Genomic DNA, 17444 nt, shown 5'->3' on the forward strand with positions numbered 1-17444 from the left:
ACAGCCGAGTGGGATTTGAACTCAGGATCCTACGATCCCAAGCCCACCACCCGGGACATATATCAGACAATCAACACAGCCTGGATATCGACTCTGCTTGTCCAGCTCACCGCCTGTGGCAAATGAGTCCAAAGCCGTCTTCATAGCATCCTTTCTAAATCCTTCCACTCATGCAATCAATGTATTGCTATCAGTGGAACCCTCTTCTCTCTTCTCCCAGTGACTCAAGCCAGTATCTTGGACTGATCTTGTTAATAATCTTTATAAGTGACATCTTCACTCCCCTGGAAAGCTCTCCTCCTTTTTTCAGATGACTCTACATTGTTTTACATGGTACCCCAATCCCACTGATAGGAAGACTGCTGCTATTTTTCTCTTTGCTAATCCAAAATGGATTCAGTATTGGTCGAACAAAAGAGCCTTGTCTTTCAATCTTGGAAAATTTCAGTCTTGTCCTGTCACTCTGGAACAATTGTCAAATGAACCCACCAACCTATTTCCATGGTTATCCATAATGGAAGAGGTTCAATTCCTTGAAGTTTTTGACCTCCCCATCAGCTATGATCTCTCCTGCACCAACCATATTGCAAAGCTGAAAATAGAATGAAGAACTATTCTTGCTTTTTAAGGTTAGTTTCCATCTGTGTAGGCGGACAAATAGAACATGGATGAAATCAACAGGACATTGGTTGAGGCATGCTAACCACCGTGGAAAGCATGGAGAAGAAACATTTCAGGCGTTAACCTTGCTCTTTTTCTCTGACAAAGGAGTAACCCCCAAAACGTCAGCTTCTTTGCTTGCTTCCCACGGCAGTTAGCATACTGTTAATTGCTCGAATCAAAGTGGAGGTGTTCCTCATGTGATGTGACGCTGACATCAGACATCTAAACCTGTACACATTGCAGTGAGAGGTGAAACAAACCGTTGTTTTTTGCGACACCATTGCGATATTATCCCGTCACCTTCTAGTGCTGTGTCGTCATCTGGTTTACAACTGCCTTCATTATAAATTAGTTGCAACTGCTTGCCTGTCCTGCTCACTCCACCACCAAGACAATCATCATGTGCTCGATACATCATATCAAAGTCCCACAACTCCTGCCCTGGTTTGAGTATTCAGAGATTGTGCTGGTGCATTAGATATTAGGCACTGTTATGAAGCATTTTTGTGAACTGTTCATTTTGTGTATATGCTTAGTTAAAGAGAATTTTAAGGTAATCTGGATAATTTGTGAACTTATGTTGCAAACATTGTAGAGAGAATCCTGTTTCACTATTATTTGGTTCAGTTGTCTCTTTACTCCAACTGATTGAAATCTGTGCCACCATTGGATTTGACTCGAGGTGTGGTTACCGCTTTCATGGAAGTGGTCAGCTGATTGTATCCCGTAGATGCTTGAGACTGACAATCACAGGGCAAGTAGTCTCAGGTTGTGTGACAGTGCCCTCTTTTGGTTGATTTTGATAGGGTGCTCTATTGTGCCCTCAAGTGACAAACTTACATTTTCCCCTATTTTATATTCATACAAGATGGAAACATGCTCTGCCGCAGGTTTGGTCCAAGAAAAGAACAAGATGATGTTGAGCACTCTGTAGATGATGCTGGAGGAAATGCAGTTGTCCATCACACTCAGTTCCTTCAAATGATGGCAATTTTAAAAACCATCACTGAACAAAATGCTAATTTGAACACTATAGGATGGATGATTTCATTACTGAGATTGATTAACCAAATGCTAATTTGAATACTTGGGTTGACGAATAAAATGTTAAGATGGATGAACAAAATCCGACGATGGATGAACAAAATGTTAAGATGGATGAACAGAATGCTCATTTAGTGGAACAAAATACCATTTTATGGATGAGGATATATGAACAAAATGCAAAGTTTATAATTTGTCCACACTATTTATTGCTAAGTTAAGGCCCAGTCACACCTTGACGTTTTAGCCAGCTTATGCCGATTTTTGGAAAATTTGTGTAAAACACTGGTACACGTCGAATACGTTATGGGTACGTTTTGTATATGTTAAGACCACGCTGAAAAACTCTGCCATAAGTGATAGTACGCTGGCTTTAAATGTTGAACTTTTGGGTTTTCCTCGAATTTTTTCATGCTTGAAATTTTACGACGTATGCCGGCGTATGACTCACATGTTCCGCTACCCTGGCCATAAGTTGTAGGTACGTTATGCGATCGTTGACACACGTTGAAACACGTTACTTGTAAGTTACTCATAAGTCGAAACACGTCGAGGTAATGTTTAGCATACCCGAAACTTATTTCTAACCTAGGAGTAACGTTTTGTAAGCACGCTACACAAACGTTGTTCACACTTTGCAACACGTTACTTGAAAGTACTACTACTACTACTACTACTACTACTACTACTACTACTACTACTACTACCAACATCGACATCTTTAAATTCTCTCGAACTACTACTACTACTACTACTACCAAGATCGGCATCACTAAATTCTCTCGAACTACTACTACTACTACTACTACTACTACTACTAATAACATCGACATCACTAAATTCTCTCGAACTACTACTACTACTGCTACTGCTACTGCCACTGCTACTGCCATTGACATCTACTCAACATGGAGTCTGGAACACTGACGGGTTCCTCTTGTGAAGCCCATTTGTATATACCAATTCCCCTAAACGCTGCCAATACGCCATTGTTACTCCACGCTGTTAGAAACACATTCAGTAAGTTCTGTGGTCGTCCGGAAGACGTCAATCAAATTCGTCTACATACGCCAATGTGCGTTTGAGATACGTTACACATAGGTTCAAAGCACGCTACTCATAGGTTCAAAGCACGCTATTAATAGGTTCAAAGCACGTTACTCGTAGGTTAAAAATGAAGTTTCGGGTATGCTAAACATTACCTCGACGTGTTTCGACTTATGAGTAACTTACAAGTAACGTGTGGCCGACGTGTGTAAACGATTGCGGAGCGTGCCGAGAACTTATGCCAGCGTATGCAGAACTTGTGAGCCATACGTCGAGTACGTCGTAAAATTTTCAGCATGCTTGAAATTTCACGACGTACTAGACGTACCACGGAATATGCCAGCGTACTTCATTGTTTTTCATCGTGCTCCTAACGTATGCACAACTTACCCATACCGTATTCGACGTGTCCCAGCGTTTTAGACACATTTTTCATAGGTCGGCATACGCTGGCTAAATCGTCAAGGTGTGACTGCGATGTTGACAGTTCCAATTTTCAGGCGGTTATGATTTAAATCTGCGTGCGGCAGGTTTTTAACAGAGAACGCCACGAGTTCGTCGGCGATACGTGCAGCGCGCTATGACTAAGTTAAACTATCGTTGGGCATAGGTTGTGAACACCGACAACAGGCTAAGCATTCGTTGGTATAAGTTATCTTTAACACAACGAAACGTTCTGTGCCCGTTACTAATATGTTATGCATACGACCAACACGTTATGAATACGACCAAAACTTTTTTTTAAAACCTCAAAACTTCAGCGTACGCCAACGTTTTACGTGCATTGTTATACGTTGCCATTCCTGGCTAAAACGTCAAGGTGTGACTGGGCCTTTAGGAAAAAAGTGAACATTGCATGTTGGTGAAAGGTACACATGAACAGTTCGGACAAAATTGTGAAGAAACAAGTTTGGTCACCTGATCAAAATCGGATAAATTAGCCTTTAGTAAACCATCAAGAAGATTGAAGTCGAAATGTCAGGTCAGGTATAGGAGCATGCACCAGAGCAGAGTGTCGCTGCGTCCACTTTCCGCCGGCACTCCAGGGGCCTCCATCTGGGCATCCCCTAAGCAGATGCCTGGCCCATCCCCATCTCCCTGAGATGCCGATCAACCTGCTGCAACCACGAGGCACATGGTCGGCCGATTAGCCTCCTCCACTCATGAGGCTCCCTTGCTGAGAGAATATGGTGAGCAGGATCAGCATCAGGAAAATGACCCACATGTCCATAAAGCAGCAGCTGATGCTAACGGACTATGCAGGTAACAAATCTCATTTGAATCTCTCTCAATAACCCCTCATTGGACACAAAGTCCGACCAGCGATCGCCAAGGATTCTCCAAAGAGACCTGGTACCAAAGGAATTAAGTCTCCATCTCAGATCCCTGGTCAGAGTCCAAGTCTCACATCCATATAGCAAGATTGGAAGCAACAAGGATCTGAGGACTCGGACTTTCATCCTCCCGCACAGGTACTGGCAGCGCCACACCCCATGATCCAGTGAATGCATGACTCCCAAGGCTCAACCCAGACGTATATTGACCTCTGTCTCAGAGCCAGCAGAGATATGAATATCACTGCCAAGGTAAGTGAATCTCTCCATGACCTCAACATCCTCGCCACAAACAGGAACAGACAAGATATCCGCATCCGAGATGTCACTGAAAGCCTGGATCTTCGTTTTGAGCCAGGCAACTCATAATCTCAGTGGCTCCAACTCCTCATTCAGCACCTCGATGGCCCCCAAAATCAAATCTAGAGTCTCTGCAAAGATGACTGCATCATCTGCGAAATCAAGGTCAGAGATCTTGATATTCCCAATGATGCACCGCAGCTTGATCTCTCCGACATCCTCCCCAGAATCCAGTCAATATAAGTGCTGAAAAGTGTGGGGGCCAGTACACACCCCTGACGAACTCCAGTAATAACTGGAAGTAAGTCAGAGATGGTATCACCACATCGCAATGCACTCTCAGTACCAGAGTGTAGTTCAGATTTGAGATTGATCCGTTTTGGTGGCACCCCACAAAGACAAATAATCCTAGAGAGGGCATCCTGATTCACTGAATCGAATGCTTTGCAGAGATCAACAAAGGCTGCAAGCAGCTCCTGCCGAAACTCTCATCTGCGTTCAGTCAGGACCCGAAGAGCAAGGATACGGTCAATCATTGACCACTTTAGTGTAAAGCCTGATTGTTCTGGATGTTGGTAGTCAAGCAGATGATGGCGAACCCTTTCAATAATTATCCGAGCAAAGACCGTGCCTGGCAATGAGAGCAGGATCACCCCTCGGCAGTTGTTGCAGTCCTGGCTATCACCCTTCCCTTTGCAGAGAGGGACAACAATGCCCCTCTTCCAGTCAGTTAGGATGATGCCTGTGTTCCAGGAAGAGCACAGAACTGTGTGCAATGACTCGAGTGCAGCATTTCCACCAGCCTTGAGAAGTTCAGCATGGATTCTGCAGATCCCACAAGCTTTACCCAATTTCAACTGGTTCACCGCAGTATGTGTTTCCACAAACAAGTTGGATGACAGTTGATTAGAGGGTCAGCAATCGGGATAGTAACACCCCTGACATCCAACTTGACAGCTGGTGGATCAGCCTGATACAGGCGCTCAAAGTAACCGGTCCAGCGGGCCTTCACTTCGGACTCCTCTTTCAAGAGCACACCACCCTCTCCTCCAACTGCAGTACATTGAGGGATGGGTTTGGAATAATGCAATGCAAGAATTCCCCTGGAAGTAGGATGAGAATCACTTGACCACAGGCGATGCTGTACCTCCTCACAGATTCCTCGCACATCAACCTCCTTGTCTACCCTGAGTGCATGTACAGTTTTACACCTCAGCACAGCTCTGCCATTCAGTCTGGCTCTGCGACTCTGGTCAATTGTATCCAGTATCCCTTGAGACAAAATTCTTCTGCACCCTTCGGTGAGTTCCATGACATCCACAAGCAACATCAAAGACTGTTCTTGAAGGCACTCCACAACTCTTCAGGATCCCCCAAAGCACCCAGACCCCACAAATCCTCACTCAGCATGTTCGCAATCTCCTCAGCTACCCACTCATCCTTGAGCTTGCCAACACCCAGCCTAGGCTAGAATGGTACCATTCTCCCAGATTTAAGCTGAAACTTCAGAGTTGCTACAACAAGCCTGTGGTCAGTATTGAGGAACTGAGCACTCTGGTCAACCCTACATTTCTGGATCATCATCCAGCAACATCAAGAAGCACATGGTCAATCTCCTTTTACACACCACTAGCGTTGGAATACCAAGTCCAGCGATGAGTCTGTGGGCACTGAAACCATGAACCAGCCACCCAAAGTCTATGACTTCTTGCAAAGTTAAGGAACTTATTGCTATTCAGGTTCACAGTTCCAGGCCAATGGGGACCAACACATGTCTCATCACCAAGCCCGATCAGTTCGATTTGATGCATTGAAATCCCCCAAGCCAAGAAGAGTATCTCGCCTGGGGCACTGATCAACCACAGAATGGAGCGTGGCAAAGAATGTGTCCGTCACGGTGACTTCACTCGTCTCAATTGGAGCATATACAGAGACCCAGGAAATGAAACCCAATGAGTTACAAATCCTTCATCTCATAATACGCTCATTGACCGGTGTTACCTCAACTATCATTGGAGTCAGCTTATTGGACACAGCTACAGCAACTCTTGGGCATGGTAACCATCAGAGCATCCTGACCAATAGTAGGTGCAACCACCCACCATGATCGCCGCAATCTGGTCACCAAACCTCAGAGAGAGCTGCAATACCGATGTTCAATCACTTGAGCTCATATGATAACAGAGACAGGTGATCATCCTCTCTTAGGGATAGGACATTCCAGGCCCCACCCAAAGGGACCTCCTCAGGTTAACCCAAGGAGGCCGCCGTCTGGTGGACGACACCTCGGCACCACCACTACACACACCACTGCAATCTGACCCGGGAAGGTTACTCCGTGATTTTCCTCCAATCATCCAAGATTGGGAGTCCCAGAGGCTTTGCCCCAATCCCATCATCTGGTGAGATGCAGTGCGGATGGCAGCTGCACAGGAGGTACTCCCATAGAGTGGGTTTTCAGATTACATTTTTTCACATTACAGGGACTTTCAGGAAGGAAAGCAGGGAATTTGAAGGAGGTGGGCTTGGGTAGATTAAGGGGGTATAAAAGATTGGAGATTTGGATGGGGGACGATAAGAGGTGGTGGTGAACAGCTGTTTTGAAGGCCTGGAGGGAAGGATGGGATTGAATAGAGTGAGGGAGTTTATTCCAAAGGCGGGAAAAAAGAGGAATGAAAGGGTGAAGGTGAGCAGTGATTCGTGATTTTGGTAGTTTTACCAGAAGAGGGTTGTTGGCGGACCTTGAGCGCCCTGCTGAAATATGGTGGGGACAAATCGCAGACAGAGCAGGGGGGTGGGGGTGAGACCGGAGAGGAGACGGTAGAAGACAGAAAGACCACCGACCTGCCTGCTGTGAGAGAGTGAGAGAGTGAGAGGATTTGATATCAGAAGCGATGATGGATTCCATAACCTTGCTGATGATTGGGAGAAGGCTGATTGGTCTGTAGTTGCAGGGATCTGTTTTTGCACCTTTTTTATAAACTGGCTCTGCGAGGCCAGTGATGTAGGCCAGTGATGTTTGCTGATTTCCAAGCAGACGGCAGATGACCTTGAGCAAATGAGAGCGTGAATAGAACTGACAGAGGGTGAGCAAGAGCAGATGAGCATGTTTTTAGGATACGTGGGCTGATTCGGTCTGGACCGGTTGCAGAATCTGAGTCGAGGTTTGACAGCAAGCTCTCCACTTTGTCAAACGAAAAGGACCCAGAGTCCAGGGACAGTTGGGTGTGACTGGGTTAGGTAGGTACAGAAAGCGATGGGTTTCAGACACAAGATTTCGATGCAAACACCAAGTTTAGGCATTCAGCCTTTTCACGTGCGGTATCAGCAGTGCAGCCATTTGAGGTAAGGGAGGAGATGGAGGGGGAACATACATCAGAAACAGATTTGATTAGGTGCCACCAGGATTTGGAGGAGGGAGAGAGGTTTGAGAGTTCAGACTTGAGCTCAGAAAGATGTTGTTTTCTGGCTCTCCTGAAAGTAGATACACACTTGTTCCGAGCTTTATGGAAGGTGGAGTATTCAGCAAAGAGATAAAGAGGGTGGAGTCATCCGAGCAACCCTCAGTTGGGTTTGCTATCCAGGAGGCAAAGGCAAGTTGTTTCAGGACAACTGCCTCGCCACAAGCTTCAGTGAACCAAGGGTGGGAGGAAGGGGAGGACAACTGAAGATGAGAGGGGATAAATAGAGAGCAAGTTTCTTTGAAAGAATTCCCAGTATGAGTTGATGTTGGAGAAGTAGTGTTGGGAGACCAGTCTAGAAGTTTGATGGCTGCTTGGAGACTCTCCCAGTTGGCTTGAGTGAAATGCCAGAATCGACGGCACTGAGGTCGTTCTCTGATAACAGCCAGAGAGATGTCCACTTTGACAAGGACGTGGTCAGAAGAACCGATTGGAGTGGAGGAATAACAGCATATATTTTCAGGGAAATTTGTCAAAATCAGATCCAGAAGAGATCGCGTACCATTGGTTGAGATCCAGGTCGGGAAATTGACCGATTGAGTCAGTCCCTTTGAGTCACAGAAAGCTTTTGCTGAAGTGCCATGACAGGTAAGAGAAGTACCCACACCTAGCCAACTGGCATGATGACAATTGAAGTCACCACATATGAGGCAGAGAGAGTTCAGATGAGAAGATAGAAGTTGGTCTATATTTTCGGATAGTGAGGTGGAGATGGAGTCATCACTGTTTGGTGGACGGTACAGTATACATATAAACACGAGGTGGGAGTGGAGGGGAAGCCGTAGCCAGAGATATTCCTGGGGGTGTGGGGGAGTGAAGGCAATCCATGGTGAGTGAGGAATACAGTCTTTGATGAAGAGAGCAACTCCTCCACCAGAACAAGTCTCAGGTCTGTCATACCGGAGGAGGGAGTAACCAGGGAGAGATACTTGGGAGTCAGGGACGTCTTGAGGGAGAAAAGTTTATGTTCGGCAGATTATGTCTGGTTTGTCAGTGGAAACCTGTATGGAAAGATCTGAAACGTTTGAGCGAAGGCCCCGGATATTTGAGGTCCACGCTGTTAATGAAGAGGGAGGGGAGGAGGCTTTGGGTGCAGGGGGTGGGAGGGGAGGGGGAGGGTAGGACAAGGGAGAAGGGGGGAGGGGAGGTAATGAGAGTTGTTTAAAGAGTGTGGGGGATTGCAGAATAGCTCGGGGAAGGGGCCGGCTGAGGAGGAGAAAAGGTTTCTTCAATGTGTACTTTCGTTGTTTGATTGGATGGAGATGCACTGTACATTTGCCAAGCAAACTTCTCTTCTTCAACGGCATTGTTTATGGAAAATAATTGAAGGCAATAAAGCTATACTTGCGATACCTGTGCACATGCACGGGATAGCAGTAAAACATAGCTGGTAGCAGACGACAGACCGTACAAGGGGAATGACAAAAATACGCATTGTGCAAAATGCAAGTGGTACTATGGAATGCCAAGACTTCCCAAACATTGTCGGCATGTCCACTAAGTGCCACAGCAATTTCATAGGGATCGTGTGATGGCGAGCCGAGTTTTTAGTGTGCAAGCTTGGTATTATAATAGAGATATAGAATTCACCTTCAAACAGGATGCAGAAGCATCAAGGCTAAGCCAAGCTACTCTCCAACGCACCGGATGATACCCGGACAGCTGGAGGATCGTTATTTTTCATTTTTACATCTGTTTGATGACTGTGGAACTTTTGTATATTCATTTTCATTCTGCATACGGAATATGAATGATTAAATGCAATTTGTTCGATTCCCGCCAAATAATTCATCTTTTTGCACGATGCAGAAGTGCTGATGCATAAGCCAAGCTGTGCCCCTCTCCCCGCTGATAAGCCAAAATGCCATTATTTCTTGTTTTGACTTCGATTTCATTAATAATTTAAAGTTTTCATTGTGATTTTGACCTTCCACACATGAAAATAGCATGGTTCCCCATCTGAGAAACTATATCACCAGGAAGGTAATGCGAAAGTTGGGCTTGGGGATCCTTCCAGATTTAGTTGCCTTAGATGGCATCCGTGATTGGTCAGCAACCCATCAGGTCGTGAAGTTATCTGTGGTCTTGTCAGCTTCAGAGTCAGAGGTTGGGAAGCGGGTCTAAGTCACCCCCCTCGTGAGCCCCACATGCGCTTCCCTGAACCCGCAACAATATAAAGCTCTTAAGAACTGACTCGCTGATTCATTGATATAAATGTTTGGTACTTTCTAGATATGATAGAAAGCTGAAAATTTGCACAATGATGCAAATCGAACCAATATCCCAGGAAAATCACAAAACAGTCAGATAAAAGTCTGTAAACAAAAATATCCTCAAATAAAACTCGGTTGGTACAGACTCGTCCTCCTCACGGCAGGTAGCATGACCCAAGACAGTAGAGTTTTCACTCAAACTGGTTGTGAGACAATGCTAACACGCACCTCTTCCTCCACCACTTTTATAACTTTTGCCATATTTACATGGAAAATTACTGTAGCTGTACACTTTTCGATAAACAGCTCATTCTAATAACTCATTCTTGATTTATTTAAGTTATGTAGCTGCTTTCAGAATGCAATCACAATTCACATCATCTAATATATATTTATATATATATATATATATATATATATATATATATATATATATATATATATATATATATATATATATATATATATGTATATATATATATATATATATATATATATATATATATATTATATATATATATATATATATATATATATATATATATATATATATATATATATATATATACACGCACATACATATATATCTCACAATCCACATAATTCGTTCAACCTGCCGACCTCACAGATTCAGAAAGGATGCTTCAACCATTACTTCATCCATTCTGGTCACAGTAACAACTCAGGAACCAAATGTTGATGTTGCAACTGGATCATCCACCCATGGTGTGAGCCAAAGTACAGATGCCTTGACCCCATTGTCGAAGTGGTGTGTGTATTGATGCATTGAGTTGTCGAGATGGGTTTGGGTAAAATAAACAGTCAACCCCCTTACATAAGTTTGCTTAACAGAAACCGAGACACATATATCGTGATGAAGGGCAGATATTTGATTTAGTTGGAGGAGGGAGAAGGACATTTGTCAGGGGTTGTTACGGATGTTGGAAAATATACCATAAGATTCAGGCTGAGGAAGAACAGGAGTCCAGCGGAGAATCTGGGACAATGTAGGTCTGAAGCCAAGCATGAGGACCAATGTGTGACTTTCTCTCCACAGTCGATCTTGGTTATACTGGGTCTGTGGGCCACTATCTGACTGGAGAAAACACATTAAGGGGCCCTCTTTCAGTCACAGTTACACTAAAATATACCATTCTCTGTATGAATCTTATACAATTGAAAACAGCTTGGCCAATCTCTACTAAAGGCCCAGTCACACCTTGACGTTTTCGCCAGCGATGGCAACGTATTAAAATGTATGTAAAACGCAGGCTTACGTTGAACTTTTGATGTTTTTTTTTAAAGATTCGGACGTATTCATAGCGACTTGGTCTTATGTATAACGTATTAGTAACGGACACAGAACGTTTCGTTGTGTTATAGATAACTTATACCAACGAATGCTGAACCTGTTGTCGGCCTACACAACCGATGCCCAACGATAGTCTAGCTTAGGCATAGCACGTTGCACGCATCGCCGACGATGTCGTGACGTAGCCTATTAAAAGGCTGACGCACAACGATTCGAATCATAACTGCCGTAGAAATGGAAGTGACAGCATCGCGGTCACACCTTGGCGATCTTGCCAGCGTATGCCGACCTAAGAAAAATGTGTCTAAAACGTTGGGGCACGTCAAATACGGTATGAGTAAGTTTGGTATACGTGAGTAGAACGCTAAAGTACGCTATCATACGTCGTAGTAAGTAGAGTATGTCAAGAAATTTTAAACATGTTCAAAATTTTACGACGTACTTGGCATATGACACACGTTCCGCATGCGATGGGGATAAGTTGTACACACGATATGCGGATGCTTACACACGTCCACAAAGGCTACTTATAAGCTACTCATAAGTCGAAACACGTTGCGGTAATGTCTTTTTTACGCGAAACTTATTTCTAACTTATGTTTGACGTGCTTTGAACCAATTCTTTACGTTGTCCGAACACACATTGATGTATGTATACGTATTCCAATGACGTCTTCCGGTCGACAAAAAAAATAAATGAACGTGTTTCTAACTTACAACTGCCATATAAAGACGTGTTCCCAGCGGTTTTGGGAATTGGTATATAAAAATGGTGTTCATAAAAGGGGAACCCAACAGTGTTTTCGAGTCGATGTCCATGTCAGCAGTAACAGTATCAGTATTAGTATTAGTATTAGTATTAGTAGTAGTTTGTTCATGTTGACAGTAGTAGGTGAGTGTGAGGGGGAGGGTATGGGTTATGATGGATCCTCCTTGTGTCCGCGTGTCCATGGGTAGTAGACATCTTTGCACCATTGTTCGAAGTTCTTCGCGGCTAATTTTTTTATGGGGCTTTTTCAACAATGAGCTATGGCTTGTTTTTACGATTTCGGTCTATTCATAACGGGTTGGACAAATGCACAATGAACTAATAATGTGCATAGAGCGCTTCGATAACTTATGGATACGGTATACCAACGAATAATTATCGTGTAGCCGGCGTTCACAAACTATGCCCAACGATAGCCTAACTTATCCATATCGTGCGGCAGTTTATCTTTGCCGGTGACGTGGGGTTTGATATTCATAGGCTGCCACTCAACGATTTAAATGGCTGCATCTCCACTATTGAAAGTAGACGCTTGCGCTCCACAATTGGATTTTTTTTTACACTCAACGACTTTTAAACGATATCACTCAGCTATTTTCATTGTTTACAATGAACGATTTAAATTGCTGTCACTCGCCTTTGTTTTTTGACGCTGGGGTTTGTAAATTTGAAGCGTTTCCTCTGAACGTGTTAAAACGCTCAAACTCGACTATTTTAAAGAGACGCTGCCGATGGACAATTGGAATCATAGCCAAGCTAGACATCGAAGTGTGAACATCCTCGTCATACCGAAGAAAAGTTTGAAGAATGCTGCAAATAAGTGTCCTGGCCGTGGCCGTGGACGCTGACGCAAGGACGATCCATTATACCGACGTCTTTCAGCCTATGAGTAACTTAAAAGTAACGTCTGTCGACGTGTGGCAACGATCGCGTAACGTGCCAACAACACGTTAATCATAGGTTAGAAATATGTTTTGGATACGCTAAACATTACCTCGGCGTGTCTCAACTTATGATTAACTTACAAGTAGCATGTGTTGACGTCTGTCAACGATCGCAGACCGTGCATATAACTTGTGGCCAGCGTAGCGGAACGTGTGAGTCATACGCCAGCATACGTCGTGAAATTTCAAGCATGCAAAAATTTGAGGACAACCGAAAAGTACAACGTTTAAAGCCAGCGTACAACGACGTATGGCAGTGTTTTTCAGCGTGCTCTCAATGTTATCAAAACTTACCCATAATGTATTCAACGTGTGCCAGCGTTTTCGAAAAAAATTTCAAAAATCGGCATACGTTGGCTAAAACGTCAAGGTGTGACTGGGCCTTAAGTATTGCATACAAGCTTGGGGTAACTAGGGCCACGTTTCCGTGAGGGTGTGCATATGCATAGTGCAAGTGGTTTTACTCCTTACCCCTGCCAGAGGGAGCGCGTATTGAGGGTGGGGAAATGACGCCAGACATGGCATAGTGCAAGTGAATTACTGACACAATATTTCAACTGCTTCAATTTCAACTCAGTTGATTGAGGAATTTGAGAGTAACCTGCAAGGTGCAAGATGTGGCCTGTAAAGCCTCAGTAGACACCGGGGCTGGTATTACAATTGAAAAGCCAGCGATCTTGAACAAAAGTGTAGAATATTGGAGAAGGATCACTCCACTGAGAGAACACCAGTTGTTTCTGGCAACTGGGATAAGCACCCATTTTGGACTGTAAAATGGTGAGGTTGGAATTAGGCATGAATGGGTTTGAAATTGAAGTGTTGGTGACATAGTTGTAATATCCCTGTCTGTGAGGTGTTGATTTCCTTTCCACAAATGATTGATGCTTAAACCTTCTAGTAGTGGGTTTGGTCTGAGAAGTTGCAGTTGCTCAGCTTGGGAGGTGACACGGTGAAGCCCCAGAGGAGGTACAACAACCTCTGCCAGCTACAGCAACGTTGGAATTATAATACGAGCAGTGTTCAAAATGTTATACAAATGAGATATTCACAATAGTTCACAATTTACAAAGGTTTTGTGTTTATTTTTTGATGAATATTTTTTCTTATCAATCCCATATAACTGTATATTGAAGGATAATAAAAACATTGGTGTTTTGGCCTTATTATGAATATCTCATTTATATATATATATATATATATATATATATATATATATATATATATATATATATATATATATATATATATATATATATATATATATATTGTTGCGAATTCGCGCCCGCCGGTGTGCGATCGGCCGCTCGAATCGAATGGCGGCCGCCTCGCCCACCGGAACGGACAATTCAGTCGTGACCCTCTCGGAACAATGCGGGAGCTAGTCACGGGTGGGGGTTTAACCTCACCACGATCGTGTCAATTGCCCAACCGCGCAGGATAGGGTTGCTCGCCAAATTCGATCTACCTAAGTACCTGCGTGAGTGGTCGACTAGGCGAACGTACCACGCCACAGGCCGACTCTGGACACGAACCGCTTAAGCGGTCCGTTCCGTGCTACAGTGATAACCGAGTGGTGTTATCGTCGGCCTTGACGGTTCCGATTAATTACCGGGCGTTTTAAACCCACTACGAACCCCTTACGTGATGCAAGATGGAAATTCAAACGAAGGAAAGGACGCAGCGAAACGGGGAACAAGTTCACACAAGCACGTTTAGTTGCACACGCAGACCAGCACGGAAGGCACGTATTTACAGTCACAATAATCATGTACAATAAAGCAAAAGCAAATCAAGAAGTGGCATGTATACACAATCACAGGCAAAAGAGATGTCCTGACTAAACCCGACACACGGCAACACTTAACCAGTTTTACTTCAAGGACAGGCGCCACCCACAGTCATTTACACGAACCCAAAGGAAAAGAGAAAGTTGTAACTTCCCTGCACGCGTCGTCCAGTGTCGCGCCCTTGACCTCGAATCCGAGCCTCCCCCGATGTGGTCTGCGACTCGCACCTCGCGCCGGCATGTGTAGCCGCTCCGTGCCACGAACGGGGCTTTCGGCACCTGGCAGAAGGCTCGCCCTCTCCCGCTGTAGACGGCGACAGGGCTCAGGACGAGGATGCGCCGACTCAACTCCCTCCAGCTGGACTCGTAGGAGAACTCTCTGAAGAACTCGTAGACGAACGAACCACCAACAGCAACAACCACACGCAGATGAGCGAAGAGGAGGAGGAAGAGAGTGAGGGAGAGACAGGAGGAAGAGAGAGAGAGAGAGAGCGTGCCCCGCCCGTGTTCGTCCTTTATAGCGCGGGGCTCCGCCCTTCGCTCCACCCCGTTTTCGGCTCCACCCTCCTTCGAGGAGGTTATCGAAAAGGGGCGTTCCCTCACCCCGACCGCTTCACGCTGTTCATCCACCAATTGGCGGAGAGCTGCCCTTTCCCCTTCCCTCACACCAAGCGCGGGGAACTCAAACAGGAGAAACAGGCGGGAAAAGCCCACCAGCATCGTTGGTGGTTTTTGTTTGTTTGAAATAAAAGATAGAGAAAGAACAACGACTAACTGAAGGCGTCACAGCCTGGATGAATCAGATAAATTCCCTCTATACAACAGGTTTGGGCTAACTACACATGGACCTATCGAGATATCTTACCTGAGGGCCCTTTATGGTGTAATGCGAATTTCCACAGCCGTAACAAAAAAAAAATATATATATATATATATATATATATATATATATATATATATATATATATATATATATATATATATATATATATATATATATATATATATATATATATATATATATATATATATATATATATACACACACACATGTATATAATTATTCGAACACCAATTCTCCTTCTGTGTTGGATACCTTTTTAGTTCATGATGTGAAGGTCTCTGATGTATCACTACATATCTTATTTAAAATGCAGTGCTACATCAGAGACCTTCACAGGATTAAGTGGAACACAGTTGATGTGAACAGTGTGAAGAGCCTTAAATATGGAAGTAATTTTACTGTGACAATAATTACAATGTGTTGACATTGACATGTGCATGCTGCTTGTTGCCTCTTGGGGGAAAACGACGGCACAGACATGAGTTGGAACACAAATCGCCAATTTACAGCGATTATTTTAAAAAAGTGAATGTATGACGAGGCCGGGAAGTGGTTTAGAATGTCTGCTTTGGTGGGGAAACCTTGGTCGAGTCATACCAGAGTTTTAAAATGCTTGATGCCGCAACTTCCATGCTTGATGCTCAGAGTTTGAAAAGGATAGAGTATAGACAAACAACCATATGCTGGCAACCATAGCACATACTTTGATGACGTCATGGCTTCCTCCTGTGTTGAAGTTTCTCCCAAAGGAACTTGCATTATTATCTCTCAAATTTCATAACAGCAAATTTTCTTTTGTCCGATTTTACATGTTTTTTTTTTTTATAATACCAACTGCGATTGTAAGAGTATTGATTCTTTGTTAACATTTCTTAAATGGAATACAATGCATGCATTGAATTGCCTTCCTGATTTCCATGTTTCTGAAACCTGGCGTTTGCTCAGATTGGATGCAGTGGAATTCTCATTTTGTACATAAGCATTCAGTCATTTTGTAAAGTCTGGTGTTGGCTTCACGGTTAAGGCGGCTGGGTTAAGATTTTAGGCTTTAGAGTTTGAGCCCCTGTTCTGCTGTTAAGTAACACCAGATGTGTTGACTCAAACTGTCATCCTTCCGCAGTCGGCAAAATGAGTACCAGCTTATAGTGGTAACAGGGGCACTGCATCAGCTGCACAGCCATGCTCGCTGCAATGATGCAAACAGTAGCCACAGGCTGCATTCGAAATAATAGTCATTTTGTACAAAATTCGTCAAGATGGCGTTCATGGAAATTTCTGTCGATATCTACGACTACATGGAGAAGCGTCTGCCACGTGAAGAAAAAAGCAGGACTTGAAGCTTTTATGTAGCAGTTCTTGCTGTCATAAAATAATAAAAATTACCTCCGTGTGGGGGTGACGGTCATCTTTATAATGTTTTTTACTATCATAATCGATGAACCGTTGCCAGATATCTCCTAAAATGACAGACTAGATAGGTTTTGAAAATGGCGACTTTCACAACTTTTGTGACCTCGTGACCTTGCCCCTGACCTCGAATCCGGGAAAAAATATGTCATTGGGTATCACTCATCGACCTCTACCCACATACCAAATTTCATCAAGATCGGAAGTAAAAAGTTTTCTTTGTACCGGGAGGTGTTTTTGACCATCTTCCAGGTCACGTGGTGACCAAACGGGGCGGAAATTCAAAAATCTGTCTGCTTTGGTGGGGAAAGATAATATTT

At 43.9% G+C, this 17444-nt stretch overlaps 1 protein-coding gene across 3 annotated transcripts in view; it reads left to right on the forward strand.

The window, feature by feature from the left end:
* The window catches only part of GPR22 (G protein-coupled receptor 22), a 183553-nt gene that overhangs the window by 131205 nt on the left and 34904 nt on the right, over window positions 1–17444 (forward strand). The window lies entirely within an intron of this gene.

Source organism: Eptatretus burgeri, chromosome 9, assembly GCF_056783735.1.
Source record: "Eptatretus burgeri isolate ZD-2024b chromosome 9, Ebu_testis_v1, whole genome shotgun sequence".
Taxonomy (NCBI): domain Eukaryota; kingdom Metazoa; phylum Chordata; class Myxini; order Myxiniformes; family Myxinidae; genus Eptatretus; species Eptatretus burgeri.